At 38.1% G+C, this 17,613-nt stretch overlaps 1 protein-coding gene across 6 annotated transcripts in view; it reads left to right on the top strand.

Moving 5' to 3' along the window:
* The first annotated feature begins 1,102 nt into the window (after nucleotides 1-1,102).
* TMEM144 (transmembrane protein 144) overlaps nucleotides 1,103-17,613 on the top strand; it is a 57,942-nt gene continuing 41,431 nt past the window's right edge. For 3 of the 6 annotated variants that reach the window (XM_082391358.1, XM_082391363.1, XM_082391362.1), the window contains exon 1: nucleotides 1,103-12,735. The gene's annotated coding sequence lies outside the window, so the exon portion shown is untranslated. Of the gene's footprint in view, nucleotides 12,736-13,896; nucleotides 13,984-17,613 lie in introns of all 6 variants that reach the window. The other 3 variants (XM_082391359.1, XM_082391360.1, XM_082391361.1) reach the window with 3 other exon arrangements.

Raw genomic sequence — 17,613 nt, forward strand, 5'->3', positions numbered from 1 at the left:
ATATAGAGTAAAAAAGTAAAAATTGGTTCGAATTTAGAGAGTAAATATCTTCCTTACCGTTCGCCAATCCAGAATCAGAACTGCAAGTAAAGCCAGGTGAGAATTTATCGGAAAACAGTCATTCTCCCAAATACAAGCTGCAACCATAGAATGCAGTAACAGCCCAGTTCTTGGAGTGACCATGGATTTCATACTGAGAATTCTTATTCTCTGAAATCACGGACTATCAGAAACATTTCTGTTTGAAGTTATTTCAGTAAGATAAAACACCAGAGTCTGGTCTGGAGGAGTTTAATCATTGTGATATTCTGAAGCAGGCTTTATTTGCAGCCCATGTGCAGAGCTTCAGCAAGCAGGTCTTCGACACAGCATTTGACATCTACGCTAACTTTGTTTCCAAGGAAAACATAACTGCGGGTTCACTTCACAGGCCAGAATTGATGGTGACCCCTTTACACACAGCCTGACTTTGCTTGGAGCCCATCGGAACACCACTTCATTTACATTGCACCTAAAGGCCACTCTTGCAAAATCCCATAGTAACTCTTTTTTTTTTTCCTTTCTTTGGTGAAACTCCCCATGGTTCCTTGGATGTGCGGTCCCCCACATGGCAATGAGTCAGTAAAGTTGACTTAGTTGGTGCACAGGTTTGTCTCTGGTGGTCTTAGGCTGATTGAGCTAGGAAAAGACAATTTCTTATATTTTATTTTATTTTATTTATTTTTTAAATTTCTTATATTTTAAATGTCTACTCTTAATTATCTGTATTATATCCTCTTCCGTATGCAGAAGTAACGAAATAATCTAATTGCAAACCAGAAGAACGTTTATAGCTTAAACGTTTCCATGCTATAAACATAGAACGTTCTTGAGATCAAAGAGGAAGAAAATCAGTGCTTTTAAAATGAAATACACACAGATTTGGTTTTCTTCTGCTTTCCCAAAACCCAGCCTGTGCCTCTTATAATACAACAGTGATCAATAAAGTGTTTTTTCTCCTTAGTTGTATGACCGAGCAACGCTTAGTGACAACGACCAGCATCGCTTGAAAGATACTGAAAAACTTAAAATACTGAAGAATTTCCACAGCCTCCTTCCCAGTCCTCATTCTTAACGTATGACCTTATTTTCTACTTCACAGAGAATTAGGAAAAAATCAGAAGGGAATGTACACAAGCCTCCAGCGCATCTTCCCAACCTCCTGCAACTGCACCTGTATACTTGTCCCTTGGCATCCAACAAGGATGCCTCCCTCTGCTCTGCACTAGGATCCCATCTGCTTGCACCCACACAAGGACATTGTTCCAGGAATTCTCTCCTTTCTTCTCCCTGGTGGTCCACCTTCAAGACAGCCCTGGATGATCCTCAACGCCTGGTACCTGCGCCGTGGTGCAGTCCCCTCTCACACTGAGTCAGGGATGGACTGTATAACCAGCAGAATTCTGCAGAAGCCCCAGTGTGTGACTTCAGATGCCAGGTCATAAAAGACAATGGCACCTCTGCCTTCTTGGAGTTCTTACTGTGGGGAAGCCACACCATGTCATGAGGACACTCAAGCAGTCCCCGATGAGGCCCATGAAGAGAAACTGAGGTCTCCCCCAAGCAGCGAGGGCCAACGTGCCTGGCCCATAAGCAAGCCTCCTCAGACGTGACACCTCCAGCCCGTCCACATCTTCAGATGCCTGGAGCCATGGCCAGCATCTCCATGCAGTTTTGGGGGAGACTCTGAGTGAGAACCCCACCCAAGATGCTCCCAAATTCCTGACCCACAGAAACTGTGAGAGAGGACAGATGTCCGGTGTCCCCCAAGGCATTGCATTTGGGATAATTTGTTACGCAGCAATAGATAACTAATACATCTCCCGTGATCACAGGACTTGAGCTGCTCCCCATCTTTCCCAGAGGAAAAGCCAGAGTCCCCTGCAGGCCTCACGAGGCCCCTCCCATCCTGTTCACCCCATTCTCACCACCCCAGGTCCACCCACGGTGACTTCCTTCCCTTCCTCAGAGCCCTGAGATGGGCCTCAGAGCCTCTGTTCCCTCTCCCCTCTCCCCCCAGCCATCCCTCAATGTCTCCCTCTCTGGGAGGTCTTCCCTGATGACCCTTCCAGAAACACAGCTGCCCACATACACCCACACCCACATCCACACACATTTGTCTTTCTCCCTCCTTTATTTTTTCCTTAATACATATTACTGTTTAATAGACCACATGTACCGTTTATGATCCGGCTGCCCTCATAGCTGAGAGCTGAGCTGGTGCAGGGATTGTTGTCTGTCCCCAGTGCCTATAACACTGTCCAGTTTACTGTACATCCTCCATAAAGATGTCTCGGATGAATGCATGAATGTTAAGCATGCAAAATTAATAGTACCTTAAAAATGCCTGACACAGGCCTTTGTGATCCGACTCCACTTTATAAACCTGCCTCTAAAATTTACCACTAGTTTATATAGCAAATATACGGGTCCTTAGAATCCACACCTTTTGTTTCATCTTGATTTTCTTCTAAGTTCTCTGTTTTTTAACTTTTATTCCTATTATTATGTCCTCATTCTACACTGCTTCAAAGACTTCATGAAATTAATATAAATAAATGAAAGTAAGTAAGTAAATAGTGTTAGTGTTCTCCTAAACTCAAAATAGGTGATTAAAACGATCACTGGCCCAGTACATTAGAGAATTGTAAACTTTTTAAGGAATAAAGATCTAATTTTTTGTAAACCCTATTTTTAAAAGTTAGCAAAAGGTAATAGTTTATTTTTCATTGAGGTAAACTTTATTGTGAAATAGTTTACATGAAAAATAAACTTTGGATCAGGACAGGGACATTTATTTTTAACATTTTGCCTCAATTCTCAGTATCACAGCGTATTTTTTCTAATGTCAGGTTATTCTTGGAACATATCGTTTGCTTTCGGGATATAATAAAACTCTTCTTGAAAATTATTTTTGATAAATTGATTCTTTCTTTTCCAAAGAATCCAGGAAGAGTTCTTTTAAAGACTACAGTGAATGATTACACTATCTAGTGAATAAACAGGTTTTTTTCTGCCTTCACACAATTCATAATTTCTCGTTATGTATAGAATCCTCAAATTTGGGAGCAGGAGAGCACAGCCAGTAGGATCCTATACGAACATTTAGCAACTACCGGAGGGAGGGAGAGTAGACTAGATTTTGGAAAGCCCTTACAGCCATACTTACCCCAAAGAGTCCTAAAATGATAAACATCTGCTCAGTAATCAAAATGGGAAATAATTGGTTTTGATTCTAAAGGAAAGAATAAAATAGTACTTCTCAGGATATGTTTCACTTCGTCTAAGTACTTCTCTTATTTAGTGAATGGTTGAAAAAGACAATCAAATTAAATATATATATAGGTATATACCTTATCATATTTATGTGATTGATAAATTTACCTGGCTGAGGAAATAGTGTAATTGCCATAAAATAATCACAAACTTAACACTTTTGTAGATTTTTTTACATTTACTTTTGTATTGAAGTATAGTTGATTTACGTTTCAGATATACAGAAAAGTAATTCAGTTTTATATATATATATGTATATATATATATATATACACACACACACATATCTGTATATATTCTTTTTCAGATTCTTTTCCATTATAGGGTATTACGAGATACTTAATATATTTCCCTGTGCTATACAGAAGGTCCTTGTCATTTATCTATTATATATATAGTAGTGTGTATCTGTTAATCCCAAACTCCTAATTTATCCCTCCCCCCTCCAACTTTATTTTTTAGAACAGCTCTAGATTTACAGAAAAATTAAGCAGATAGGACAGAGTTCCCATATACCCTGTCTCTCCTCTCTCACAGTTCCCGTTAATAATATCTTGCATTAGTGTGGTACCTTTGATACAATGGATGAACCAATACTGAAACATTTTTTTGAGCTAAAGTCCGTAGTTTAGAGTTCACTCTTTAGGCTAGTTCTATGGGTTCTGACAAATGTATAATGTCAAGTACTCACCATTACATTATCATACAGATAGTTTCACTGTCCTTAATCCCCTGTGCTTCACACCTTCATTCCTCCCCTGCTCCGCTTGAACGTCTCACAACTACCGATCTTTTTACTGTCTCCATAGTTTTGTTTTGTCCAGAATGTCATGTACTTGTAATCATACAGTATGGAGACTTTTCAGATTGGCTTCTTTGACTTAGAAAGATGCATTTAAAGTTCCTTCATGTCTTTTTGTGGTTTGAGTCTTTCTTTTATTGGTAAATAATATTCCACTGTATGGATGTACTACAGTTTGTTTTTCCACTCACCTATTGAGGGACGTCTTGGTTGCTTACAGTTTTTAGCAATTATGAATAAAGCTGCTAGAAACATTTGTGTAGACATAAGTTTCCATTCATTTTTTGTAAATACCTGGAAGGATGATTGCTGGATTATATGGTAAGACTATGTTTATCTTTGTAAGAAACCACCTAACTGTCTTCCAAAGTAACCACACAATTTTGCAATCCCACCTGCAATGAAAGAGAGTTCCTCTTGTTCCAAGGTGTTTCCATAATTTGGAATTGTCAGATTTTTGAACTGGAGCCATTCTAGTAGGTTGTGAAGTGTGATTTAATTTGCAAATGTTTTAACTTGTAATTGCCTAGTTACGTGATGTTGAGACTCCTTTCATATGATTATTTGCCATTTTTAAAACTTTTATAAGCTACCTGTTCAGATCTTGAGTCCACTTTTTAAGCTGTGTAGTTGGTTTTCTTACTGTTGAATTTTAAGAGATCTTTGTATGTTTTTGGATACGAGTCCTTTATCTGATATGTATTTTACAAATGTTTTCTCCCATATCAGGGTTGTCTTTTCATTCTCTTACTGTCTTTCTCAGAGAAGTTTTTAATTTTAGTAAGTTCAATTAATCGTTTCTTTCATTCATTGTGCTTTTAGTGTTGTATATTAAAGCTCATCACCAGATCCAAACTCACTTAGATTTTCTCCTATGCTTTTACAAGTTTTAAAGTTTCATATTTTACATTTAAGTGTATGATATGTGTCAAAATTTTGTGAAAAGTGTAAGGTCTGCATCTAGCTTAGTTTGTTTTGCACATGGATGTCTAGTTATTCCAGCACTATTTGTTAAAATACTGTCCTTTCTCCATTAAATTGCCTTCGTTTCTTTATCAAAAAGCAGTTGACTATATACATGTGGGTCTATTTAGGGCTCTCCATTCTGTTCCATGGATCTATGTGTGTATTCTTTCACCATTACCACATTGTCTTGATTATTGTACTTTCCAGTAAGCCTTCAAGTTGGGTAGTGTTTCTCTTTGTTGTTCTTCAGTATTGTGTTGGTAATTCTGGGTCTTTTGCCTTTTTGTATAAACTTTAGAATCAGTTCATCAATATTCACAAAATAAGTTTCTAGGATTTTGATTGGGATTGCATTCAATCCACAGATCAAGTTGAGGAGAAGTGACATCTTAACCATACTTTCTTCTATCCATGAACCTGGAATGTTTCTCCATTTATTTAGTTCTTTGATTTTGCTCAAAATAATTTTGTAGTTTTCCTCACATAGATCTTATACAAATTTTGTTAGGTTTATACTAAATATTTTACTTTTTTAGTGCTAATGTAAACAGTATTTTGCTTTTAACTTCAAGTTTTATTGTCCTTTGCTGGCATATAAAAAACAATTGACGTATCTATTAACCTTGTATCTTGCAACCTTGCTATAATTGCTTACTAGTTCCAGGAATTCTTTCTGGCAATTCTTTGGGATTTTCTATATATACAGTCAAATCATTTGTGAACAAAAACAGTTTTATTATTTCCTTCCCAATCTCTGTAACTTTTACTTCTTTTTCTTGTCTAATTGTTTTAGCTAGGACTTCTAGTACAGTACTGAAAAGCAGCTGTGAGAGGGGCTATCTTTATCTTATTCCTGATCTCGGTGGGAAAGCCTTTAGTCTCTCACCATTAAGTATGATGTTAACTGTGGGTTTTTAATAGATGTTCTTTATCAAACTGAGGAAGTCCCCTTCCTCAATTTCTAGTTTACTGAGCATTTTTATTCTAAGTGGGTATTGGGTTTTGTCAAATGCGTTTTCTGTATCTATTGATATGATCATGTGATTTTTCTTTTTTAGCTTGTTGATATGGTAGATTATATTAATTGACTTTTGAATGTTGAACCAGGCTTGCATACCTGGGATAAATCTCAGTTGGTCATTGGGTGTAATTCTTTTAATATATTGTTGGCCTCTATTTGCTAATATTTTGCTGTGGATTTTTTGCTTGTATATTTGTGAGAGATATTGGTCTGTAGTTTTCTTGTAATGTCTTTATCTGGTTTTATTATTAGGATAGTGCTGGCCTCATAGAATGAGTTAAGAATTGTTTTTTTGTCTCTTTTTTCTGCAAGAGTATAGATTAATTGGTATACATTTCTTCCCTAAATGTTGGTAGAATTCACCTGTGAACTTATCAAGGACTGGTGCTTTCTGTTTTGAAAGCTTATTAATTATTGATTCAATTTATTTAATATAAGCCTATGCAGACTGTGTGCTCCTCTTTAGATGAGTTTTATCACATTGTGTCTTTTTAGGGATTGGTCCATTTCATCTAGTTTATCAAGTGTGTAAGCATAGAGCTGTTTATAATATTCCTTTATTACCCTTTCAACATCCGTGGGATAAGTAGCGATGGCCTCGCTTTCATTTCTAATAATAGTAATTTGTATCTTTTTTTCTTCAGTTAGCCTAGCTAGAGATTTAGACATTTTATTGATCTTTTCAAATAAACAGCTGTTTCCTTTATTTTCTCTATTGTTTTGCTGTTTTCAATTTCATTGATTTCTACTCTAACTTTTTCTTTCTTCTGCTTACTTTGCATTTAATTTGCTCTTCTGTTTCTAGTCTCCTATAATGGGAAAATAGATTACCGATTTTAGATCTTTCTTTTCTAGTATATGTATTAAGTACTATAAATTTCCTTCTATGCACTGTTTTCACTGCATCCTATAAGCTTGATAAGCAGTATTTTCATTTTCATTTTAGCTTGATATAAATTTTATTTTGAAAACTCTTCTTTGATCCCTTAGTTATTTAGAGGAGTGTCGTGTAATTTCCAATATTTGGGGATTTTCCACCTATGGAAACAGAAATAACAGAAATCTTTCTGTTATTTATTTCTAGTTTAATTTCATTGTGGTCTGAGCTCATACTTTGTGTGACACATATTCTTTTAAATGTGTTAAGATGTGTTGTACAGCCTAGAATGTAGCCAATTCTGGTTAACGTTTTATTTGAGCTTACTGAGCTTCTATGTGAGGTTAGTGTTTTATGTGTTGTCTCTTGTGATTGGATGAAATACACAACTGTCTTTTAGATCCAGATGATAATGGCGCTATTCAATTCAACTATATCCTCACTGATTTCATGCCTGCTGGATCTGTCCATTACCAATAGAGGGGTGCTGAAACTGCAAGTGTAATAGTGCATTTATGTCTCTTTCTCCTTGCAGTTTTATCTGGTTTTGCCTCATGTACTTTGATGCTCGATTGTGAGGTTCGGACACAGGATTGTCGTGTCTTCTTGGTGAGTTGACCCTTTATCATTATGTATCCCTGAAAATTTCCTTGTTCTGAAGTCTGCTTTGTCTGAAATTAAAATGGCCATTCCAGCTTTCTTCTAATTAGTGTTAGCACTGTGTATCTCTCTCCATTTTTAATCTGTGTCTTTATCATTAAAGTGGGTTTCTTGTAAACAACATGTAATTGGGTCCTATATTTTATTCACTCTGTCAGTCTTTATCTTTTAATTGGTGTATTTAGATAATTCACATCTAAAGTGATTATTGATAGAGGTGGATTAATATGTACCATATACTTTTTTCTATTTGTTGCCCTTCTGCTTTGTTTTCTTTTTTTGTCTTCCCTCCCTTTTTCTGGTTTTAATCAGGGATTTATATGATTCTATTTTCTCTCCTCTCTTAGCCTATTAATTATACTTTTTAAAAGATTTTAAGGGTTGCCCTAGAATATGCAGTAAACATTTATAACTATCCTAAATCCACTTTCAAATAACACTGTACCTCTTCACAGGTAATGCAGGTTCTTTATAATAAACTATTCCCAGTTCCTCCCTCCCGTCCCTTATAACATTGCTGTCATTCATTTCACTTACCCATAAGCTATACTCACCCAACTTATGGTTGCTATTTTTATTATGAAGTTATCTATTAGATGAATTAAGAATAAAAAATAAGGTCTTATTTTTACTTTCATTTATTCCTTTTCTCATGTTCTTCCTTTCTTCATGTAGATCCAAGTTCCTGACTATATCATTTTTCTTCTCTATGAAGAACTTCTTTTAACATTTCTTCCAAGACAGGTCTACTCATGAAAAATTTCCTCAGGTTTTGTTGTCCGAGAAAGTCTAATTCCTCTCCACTTTCAAAGGATAATTACACTGGATACAGAATTCTACATTGGTGGATTTTTCTTTCAGCACTATAAATACTTCATTCCACTCTTCTTGTTTGCATGGTTTCTGAAGAGAGAAGTCTGATGTAATTCTATTCTTGCTTTACCATAGGTAAGGTATATTTTTTCTTCCAGCTTCTTTCAATATTTTTTTTTTGGTCTGATATTCTGCAACTTGAATATGATACGCCTACATGTAGATATTTTTGTATTTATCCTGTCTGATGTTTTCTGAGCTTCTTGAGTCTCTGGTTTTGTATCTGCCATCAATTCTGGAAAATTCTCAGCCTATTACTTCAAATAATTCTTCTCCTTCCTCTCTTTACTGTCTGGTATTCCCATTATTTATATTTTACACTTTTTTGTAATTTTTTCATAGTTCTCGAATATTGTTCCTTTTTCAAAAAAAAAATCTTTTTTCTCTTTACACTTAAATTTGAGAAGTTTCTATTGACATATCTTCAAGCTCATGGGTTACTTCTCAGCCGTGAAAAGCATTCTCCATTTTGCATTGTTTCTGTTTTCCAGCAGCTTCTTCTGATTCTTAGAGTTTTCATCTCTCTGCTTATATTACACATCTGTTCTTGCAAGTTGTAAACTTTCTGGAGTAGAGCTCTTATCATGTTAATTATTTTAAGTACTTTAAATTCCCAGTCTGATCATTCCAAAACCTCTACCATATCAGAGTCTGGTTCTGATGCTTGCTTTATCTCTTCAGACTGTGTTTTTTCTTGCCTTTTAGCAGGCATTCTTATTCTTTACAAGCCATACATGATGTATCAGATAATAGGAACTGAGGTAAGCAGGTCTTTAGTGTGAGGTTTTATGTTAACATGGCCAGGAGTCGGGCTGTGTTTACTGTTTGCTGTGTCAGAGGTTTCACTTTCCTTTAACATCCCTTGTTCTGTCTGCTCTCGTGTCTTTGGGTTTACTTAGAAACTCCTTTCTGAATGGTGTCTGTGTCCTGCAGCTCTCTCAGTTGTAATCCACTGTTACTGTACTGGAGAACTTTTAATACGATTGTAAAGTATTGGGAAGGAGAGGCATTCTATAATCTTATGATTAAATCTCCCTTTTTATCTGGCCGGAATCCCCAGGCTATGACCTTCAGAATAGTTGTTCCGGCTTTTTCTTGTTGGGATGACAGGCATGACAACTTCCAGCACCTTCAAATGTCCAAGTGGGAACCAGCAGTTCTTTTTTCCCTCATGTGAGACAGGCTAGAAGAGGCACAAGTTATCTAATTGTTCTCCCTGGAGGTCAGATGGAGCTCTGATATTGAAGTTTCCCTTGCGGGCTAGCCTTTGTTTCAGGAAAAGGAAGCTTTGGGTATATTTCAGAATGAGTGCTTTTTCCCTCCCCTTGCCAGAGGCAAGAGAGAATTTTTCTCTGATCTTCACAGGAGAGCCTGTGGGGCTCCTGAAGGTAAAACTCCTGAAAGTGTGGGTGCTCCCCTGAGGCTGGGTCCTGCTCCCCCAGAGTTTTCCATTCTCAATTAAGTCCACACTCCGTCTCCAGCTATTCACAGATTACTGCTTAAGTGTCCCCACCCATTACTGGCTCTTGTTCCTAGTCAGCTGGGATTGTCTGCATTTCACCTACTTCTTCAGTTTTCAGGGAGGTGATTTGTCCTGAATTCTCTGGTAGATGTAAGTAGAATTGTTGATTTTCAGTTGGTTCAGTTTTTTTCTTGTTGTGATGGCAGCAGTGACAGTTTCTAAGATCTTCATACGTCAGAGTGGAAACCTGAAGTCCTAATAATAATATTTTATATCCATTATATCTTTTAACGACACGAAAGGGTGCCAATGAAAAATTAGTCGATCCAAGAAAGAAATGGAAAATTTTATTCAAGCCAATTTTGAGGATTATAACTCAGAAAGAGCATCTCAGAAAGCTCTAAGAACTATTGTGCCCATTAGAAGTCAAGGCACAGTTATATAAGTTTCTTGAGACAGAGGGCTGTACATCAAATGACATGTTACTGGCAGTTTACATGATCCAGATCTAATTGGCATCGTGGCGGGTCATGTGATCCCCTACAAGATCAGGAAGGAATGTTGTCTTTTAAGGAGTTGTCTTGTTAATGCTGGGAGAATGTTGCTCGTTGTGGTTGAGCAGGTATTCCTACAAATGGGGGAGGTCTGGTCGATGCATAAGGCAGATACACAATGCACAGTGCCGGGAGAGAGGGGGCCAAAGGGCAGAGAAGGCTTTTTTATGTTTAAATTTTTCTTGTCTTGCCATTAAATACAAATTTTTATTTCACAAGGTACACAGATCTTATTATTGGCATTTAACCGACAAGAAAACTGAGGCTGAAGGAGATTAAATAACTTTCCCAAAGACAAAGGGCCAGTAGGTGAAGCTAATCCACATCTTCTAGACCCTGCCAAGACTCCTCCAACACAGACGCGTACGTTCAGTCATTAATGCACCTGAAACAGTGTGAAAGGAAAACTTCCGTGTAAGAGAGGATCGCCCACGTTTCAGTTGGCTCTGTGGCCTGATATAAAAAGCCCTGCCCTGGGATATTCCATAATAAATGTCCTCAAGCCTGACTCAGACCCCAGCTCCCATTTAGATTTTAGGGGATTCACAACAGTGGGAGTCTCAGTTTCTCAGTATGAATCTGGAGCAAGAACTAACCACGTGATCATTCACTGAGGTCTCTTGCAATCACAAAATGAAGCAGCGCTAGGTTGTATTTAGGCTTCATATTTTTGGAAGAGAGAGTTTGTATATGTGTGTATCTGTGGGTCTGTGGGTATGGATACGTGAAAGAGGAAGTTATGTCTTTACAATTTTTCTGAATTGCTAAATTAAGCCTCTCCCTTAAGTGAAAAGCCTTAGCTTCTTTAATTCTTTAAATGACATGACACTTTACCTTCCCACCTGCTTAAATACACTATAGCTTATGAATGTGAATAATATTTAAAGCAGGACTTCCTTCCAGGATTTCCTTTGCCTTTGGATTGTCCTTATGTTTTGTCGTGGTAACTCCACAACCATTACCAACAGCTGAAATGTCTCTCAGTGTGCAATGTCACTTCCTCAGAGAAGCTTTCCCTGAACTCTTAGACAGGACAGAACCCAGCACTTCCTCTTTCTGAACCTACATGTTCATATCTTTGTCCCTTGCTATTCTGGAATCTTCATGAGGGTGGATTCTGCATAAGTCACAGCTGCACCCCCCCCCCCCCCAGGGCTGACAGTCTAGGATGGTGCTGTCCACTAGACTTTTCTGCAGGATAGAGATGTTCTATCATCTGCAAGTGATTGCTGAGCACTTGAAAAGTACAGGTGAACTACTGAATTTTTAATCCCAACTTAAATTTAAATAGCTGCTAGTGGCCACATATCAGACAGTGGAGGCCTAGAGCAACGTGTCTCAAAATCTAAATCAAGATGTCAGGAGTCTGCTTCTTGATCCATCCTCCAGGTAATTCTTACCAGCAGTAAAATGTCACAGCTGTTGGTCTAGAATGGGATTCTCAATCCTGGCTGCACATTAGACTCGCCTGGAGGAGGTGTTAAAAGAGAACGTGTCCCAGCCACGCCCCTAGAGATTCTATTTCAGTTGGTCTGGTGTGGGGTGCAGGTATTAGTACTTAAAAAACGAAACACGACAGAAACTCTCCCCTGGGGACTGTTACAGGCAGTCAGCCTTGAGCGTCTAGAAGATCTGTTCTCGGCCCTCAGAGTAGACCAAATAAATATACAGACAAATGGTCTGGGGGCGTTTATAAAGGATTAGTGATTACAAGTGAAATCTGGTGATGTCTCAAGAGATAATTAGTGACATTAGTGGTTCAGATGAATTTCTTGACGTCCCATGAAAAAAAAAAATTCAGCTTTAGATAATCTCTAACGACTGTGTGAAATTCCTTGTCCTTTTATCCATAAACGGTACAAATCATACCAAGCCCTGCGACATCTGGAGAGGGTGACACGCTCAGAGTTCCCTAAGCAATCATCTCTTAAGATGCACAAAAGCCTCTCTAGTTTGCTGGTTGATTGACAGAGGGCCTGGTGACTTCACATGCAGTCACGTGACCGTCCGCTGCCCAGCAGCTGGAAGAAGGTGTTTTCCAACCTGCCGCTCCGGGCAGGTCCCGGGTCTCCTTTGCTAAGCCCTCCCCCCTCCTCCCCCCCGCCAGGTGCGTCGGTCACCGTCTCGGCGGTTAAGGAACGGCGCCCGGACTAGCGCGGGAACGTGGGTGCCGGAGTCCCGCCCTCCCCTCCGGCAGGTGCACAGGTAAGGGTCCCGCAGGAAGTCCAGGCTGGCCGGGTGCCCGGCGCAGAGGGAATCAGGCGGGTGCAGGCTGGGCGCCGGCGCGGGGGAGGCGGCCGCCCGGGTGCAGAGCCCAGGGAATTTCAGCCCCGGCCCCGGGCGCGGCGAGGACCGCAACTCAAGGAAACCCGAGCAGCTTTGCAGGGGAGTGTCTGATAAATTTTCAAAAAGTGCTCCTGATTGAAAAGAAAAAAAAAAAAAAAAAAAAATCAAGGCTCAGAATAAGTAGGTTCAAGCACTGCTAATTTTAGCCAAGACACCGGAGGAGCTTGCCAGGGGATTTGAGGAAATTAACACGAAACTAAAACCGAATCTTAGGTGAAGTGGAGCAAGGAATATTGATCAGCACATACTAAATGCTAACAAAAGGTCTCCAGAGAGAGAGGTTCACAGGAAAAAGCTTAAACTACTACGAGAGATTTAAGGGAGAAGTACTATTCAATGAAACAAAAGTACTAGAACAAAAATAAATGAATATAGTTTAACAATATATCAGCATATACTTAAACATGTGAAAACTACTTTAGTCTAAAGTATATTAAGTTAATTTAAATATTATTCAAAAGTAGTCTGAGCCTTGTTAACTCAACAGGTTTGCATTTTAAAAAACTGGGTCTAGAGTGTGCTGGAGTGATATTTTTTTCCTTTCCACAGAACTTCATTGATTTAGAATGAGGTAGATTCTTCCTTAAAGATAGTAAACATTGCCAACCCACAGTGAAATTAGATCACATGCTTTCTGAAATGTACCAGAGGGGCATGCAATAAACTTCATTTATCTGCAGGTAATAACTAAGTAACACTGGTTAATGTTCACTCAGCAGACAAAATGCAGTGTATGCGCCGTGATTAGCACGCCAGATTATTCTTTCAAGGAAACCTGAGAGGTTTAGGGTTGTCAGTATTCTTCAGTAGACACATCGTTTTGCTCATGTTGCTATTTTTTTAAGGGTAGGCATTCTCTTCGCAATGTGCTTATAAAGGGATTTTTTCGCTTAGCTGATTTTAGTTAAAATGGAAACAAAATTAGTTTCTTAGCTGAACTTAATCATGTGTCCTCAGTCGTGTGATATCCTTCCTGGATACCTCCTGCTCCTCTGACCTATTGCAGCTCTGGTATTTTAGCAACAATCCACCAGCTTGACCCTTGAGCAAAACCCATGGAAGCCATTGATGGAAGCCACAGGGCTGAAACTTTCTTTGCATCTAATAGTAAGACTATTATTATTTTTATTGAAGTAGTGTTACTGGGTCAGTGTTTAAATGTCTTAGCATCTCTTCCTCAACTATGGTCCCATGGAGGATATTGTCTTAACAGCATTTTGTCTTATTTTAAGAAAACACACAAGATTTTAAATAGATATCTTTTTTGCTAAAATTTATTCATCAATTTGAAGTTATTCCTGTTTTGGGTTAAACTATGTTTAATAATACCAAAGAAGATATATTGTAGGTAGTTGTATATTTGATAATTCTCTGCAAAGAACACATAAGGAACAATACGTGAAAAAAAATGAAACACCTTAAATGTAAAAATTTATCATTGTAAAATAAAATAATAAGGAAAGGTAATTTCAGATGTACTTTGTTCAATACATATCCACAAGAGGTTATCACTATAATATTAAATTTGGGGGAAAAAAACCCACTGGATTATTTTAAATTCCATTCCAGAAGATTTATATAGAGAAGTGAATGAATCAAAAAGTCAATGTGCAAAATGATTTCAAAATGGTATTGTGGCATGACTCTGGTTACCTCCTGTGTTAAAAATGACTGTTATTTTTTTCTCATGTAGCTTGTACAACTAAAACAGTGAATTATGTTCAACACCCTTTTCCAGATGTTATCTTATGAAAAATGTCTGGTTTTTAGCTATTTGGGTTTTGGTCCTTTAGGAAACTAGAACTTTCTAATAAGCTTAGCAGTGTTGCCCAGTAGAATTTTCTACAATGATAGGCGTGTTCTACATATAATCTGCTCTGTCCAGTATGGTAGCTGCTGATTATATGTGGCCATTGAGCACTTGAAATGTAGTTAACTTAGCTAAAGAACTGAGTTTTTTTCTTTTACTAAATTTTAATTGATTTTAATGAAAATTTAGTTACCCATATGTGACCAGTGGCTACCGGATTGCACAGATATCTGACTAGCTGCTCGCCTTTGTTCTGCTGGCTGGTTGATAGTATTACGCAAGACACAGCTGCTGACCTTGTACTGTCGGGGAGTCCTGAAGGTATTTTTCAAGAGCCTTAATCTGGAAGGGATTTAAGAGATATGTCTTTTTCGTTTCATTTTTGATGACATTTATTGCTCTGTTTTCATATTACGAGCAATACATGTTCACTGCACACTACCAGAAACACATAAAAGCATAACGTAAAAATTTGCAATCTCCCATAATCCCCACCCTCCAGAGATAACTATTTTAGCATTTTGACACATTTCCTCCCAGTGTCTACCTTTTTTTTTTTTTTTTTTCAATTTAGGTATAGTTGACCTACATCACTCTGCTATTTCCAGGTGCACAGTACAGTTACTCGATATTTCTGTGCATTACAAAAGGATCCCTGCAATAAGTCTAGTTACCATCGTTCCCTATACAAAGTTACTACAATATAATTAACAATTTTCCCCATACTGTACATTTCATCTTTATCCCTGGGACTCGTTTATTTTGTAACTGGAAGTTTGTCCCTCTTAACCCCCTCACCTATTTCACTCACCCCCCAACCCTGTTCCCCTCTGGTGACCACCTATTTGTTCTCTGTATCTATGAGTCTGTTCTTTGTTATGTTTGTTCCTTTGTTTTGTTTTTCAGAGTCCACATATTAGTGAAATCATACGGTATTTATTTTTCTCCATATGATTTATGTCACTTAGCATAATACCTTCTAGGTCCATCCATGTTTTCACAAATGGCAAGATTTCCTTATTTTTATGGCTGAGTAGTATTCTATGTTGTGTGTGTGTGTGCGTGCGTGTGTGTGTGTGTGTGTGTGTGTGTGTGTGTATGTATATATATCACATCTTCTTTATCCATTCATCTGTTGCTGGGCACTTAGGATGCTTCCATATCTTGACTGTTGTAAATAATGTAATGAATAGAGGTGTGCATATATCATTTTGAATCAGTGTTTCAGTTTTTCTTCAGAATGATACCAAGAAGTGGATTTTCTGGATGATATGGCAGTTCTATCTTTAGTTTTTTTGAGAAACCTCCATACTGTTCTCCATAGTGGCTGCACCAATTTACATTCGCACCAACTGTGTAGGAGGGTTCCCTTTCTCCATACCCTCTCCAGCATTTGTGATCTGTAGACTTTTTGATGATGGCCATTCTGAAAGGTGTAAGGTGATATATCATTGTGGTTTGATTTGCATTTCTCTGATGATTAGTGCTGTTGAGAATCTTTCCATGTATCTGTTGGCCAAGGGTGTGTCTTCTTTGGAAAAATGTCTATTCACGTCCTCTGCCCATTTTTTAATTAGGTTATTTGTTTTTTGATATTGAGTTTTATGAGTCCTTTGTATATTTTGGATATTAACCTATTATGATGTATATCATTTGCAAATATCTTCTCTGATTTAGTAGGCAGCCTTTTCATTTGATTGGTAGTGCCCATGCTGTGCAAAAGCTTTTTAGTTAGAGTAGTCACATTTGTTTTTGTTTTTTAAAGATTTATTTATTTATTTATCTATTTATTTTTGGCTGCGTTGGGTCTTCGTTGCTGCGCGCGGGCTTTCTCTTGTTGCGGTGAGCAGGGGCTATTCTTCGTTGTGGTGTGCAGGCTTCTCATTGCGGTGGTTTCTCTTGTTATGGAGCACGGGCTCTAGGTGCGCGGGCTTCAGTAGTTGTGGCACACGGGCTCAGTAGTTGTGGCTCGTGGGCTCTAGAGCGCAGGCTCAGTAGTTGTGGCGCACGGGTTTAGTTGCTCCGCGGCATGTGGGATCTTCCCGGACCAGGGCTCGAACCCGTGTCCCCTGCGTTAACAGGCGGATTCTTAACCACTGCACCACCAGGGAAGTCCACCATTTGTTTTTCAATTTTGCTTTTGTTTCCCTTGTCTGGAGAGACAGATTCAAAAAAATATTGCTGAGGCCAGTGTCAAAGAGTGAACAGCCTATGTTTTCTTCTAGGAATCTTATGGTTTCAGGCCTCACATTTAAGTCCTTAATCCATTTTGAGTTTATTTTTGTACGTGGTGTGAGAAAGCAGTCCAGTCTGACTCTTTTTCATGGAGCTGTCCAGTTTACCCAACACCGTTTATCAAAGAGGCTTTTTCCCCATTGCATATTCTTGCTTCCTTTGTCATAGATTAATTGACCATATGTGTGTAGGTTTATTTCTGGGCTCTCTGTTCTTTTCCATTGATCTATATTTCTGTTTTTGTGCCAGTACCATATTGTTTTGACTACTGTAGCTTAGAAGTATGAAATCAGGGAGCATAATAACTCAAGCTTTTTTCTTCTTTCTCAAGATTGTTTTGTCTATTTGGGGTCTTTTGAGTTTCCATACAAATTTTAGAATTATTTGTTCTAGTTCTGTGAAAAATGCCATTGCTGTTTTGATGGGAATTGCAGGAAATCTGTAGATTGCCTTGGGTAGTATGGTCATTTTAACGATATTAATTCTTTTGATCTATGAGCATGGTATAGTTTTCCACTTGTTTGTATCATCTTCAATTTCATCAGTGTCTTATAGTTTTCCAAGTTCAGGTCTTTTACCTCCTTGGTTAGATTTATTCCTAGATATTTTATTCTTTTTGATGCTATTGTAAATGGGATTGTTTTATTAATTTTTCTCTCTGATAGTTCATTCTTAGTGTACAGAAATACAAC

This window comes from Balaenoptera borealis (assembly GCF_965194805.1).
Source record: "Balaenoptera borealis genome assembly, chromosome: 4".
In the NCBI taxonomy this organism is placed as follows: domain Eukaryota; kingdom Metazoa; phylum Chordata; class Mammalia; order Artiodactyla; family Balaenopteridae; genus Balaenoptera; species Balaenoptera borealis.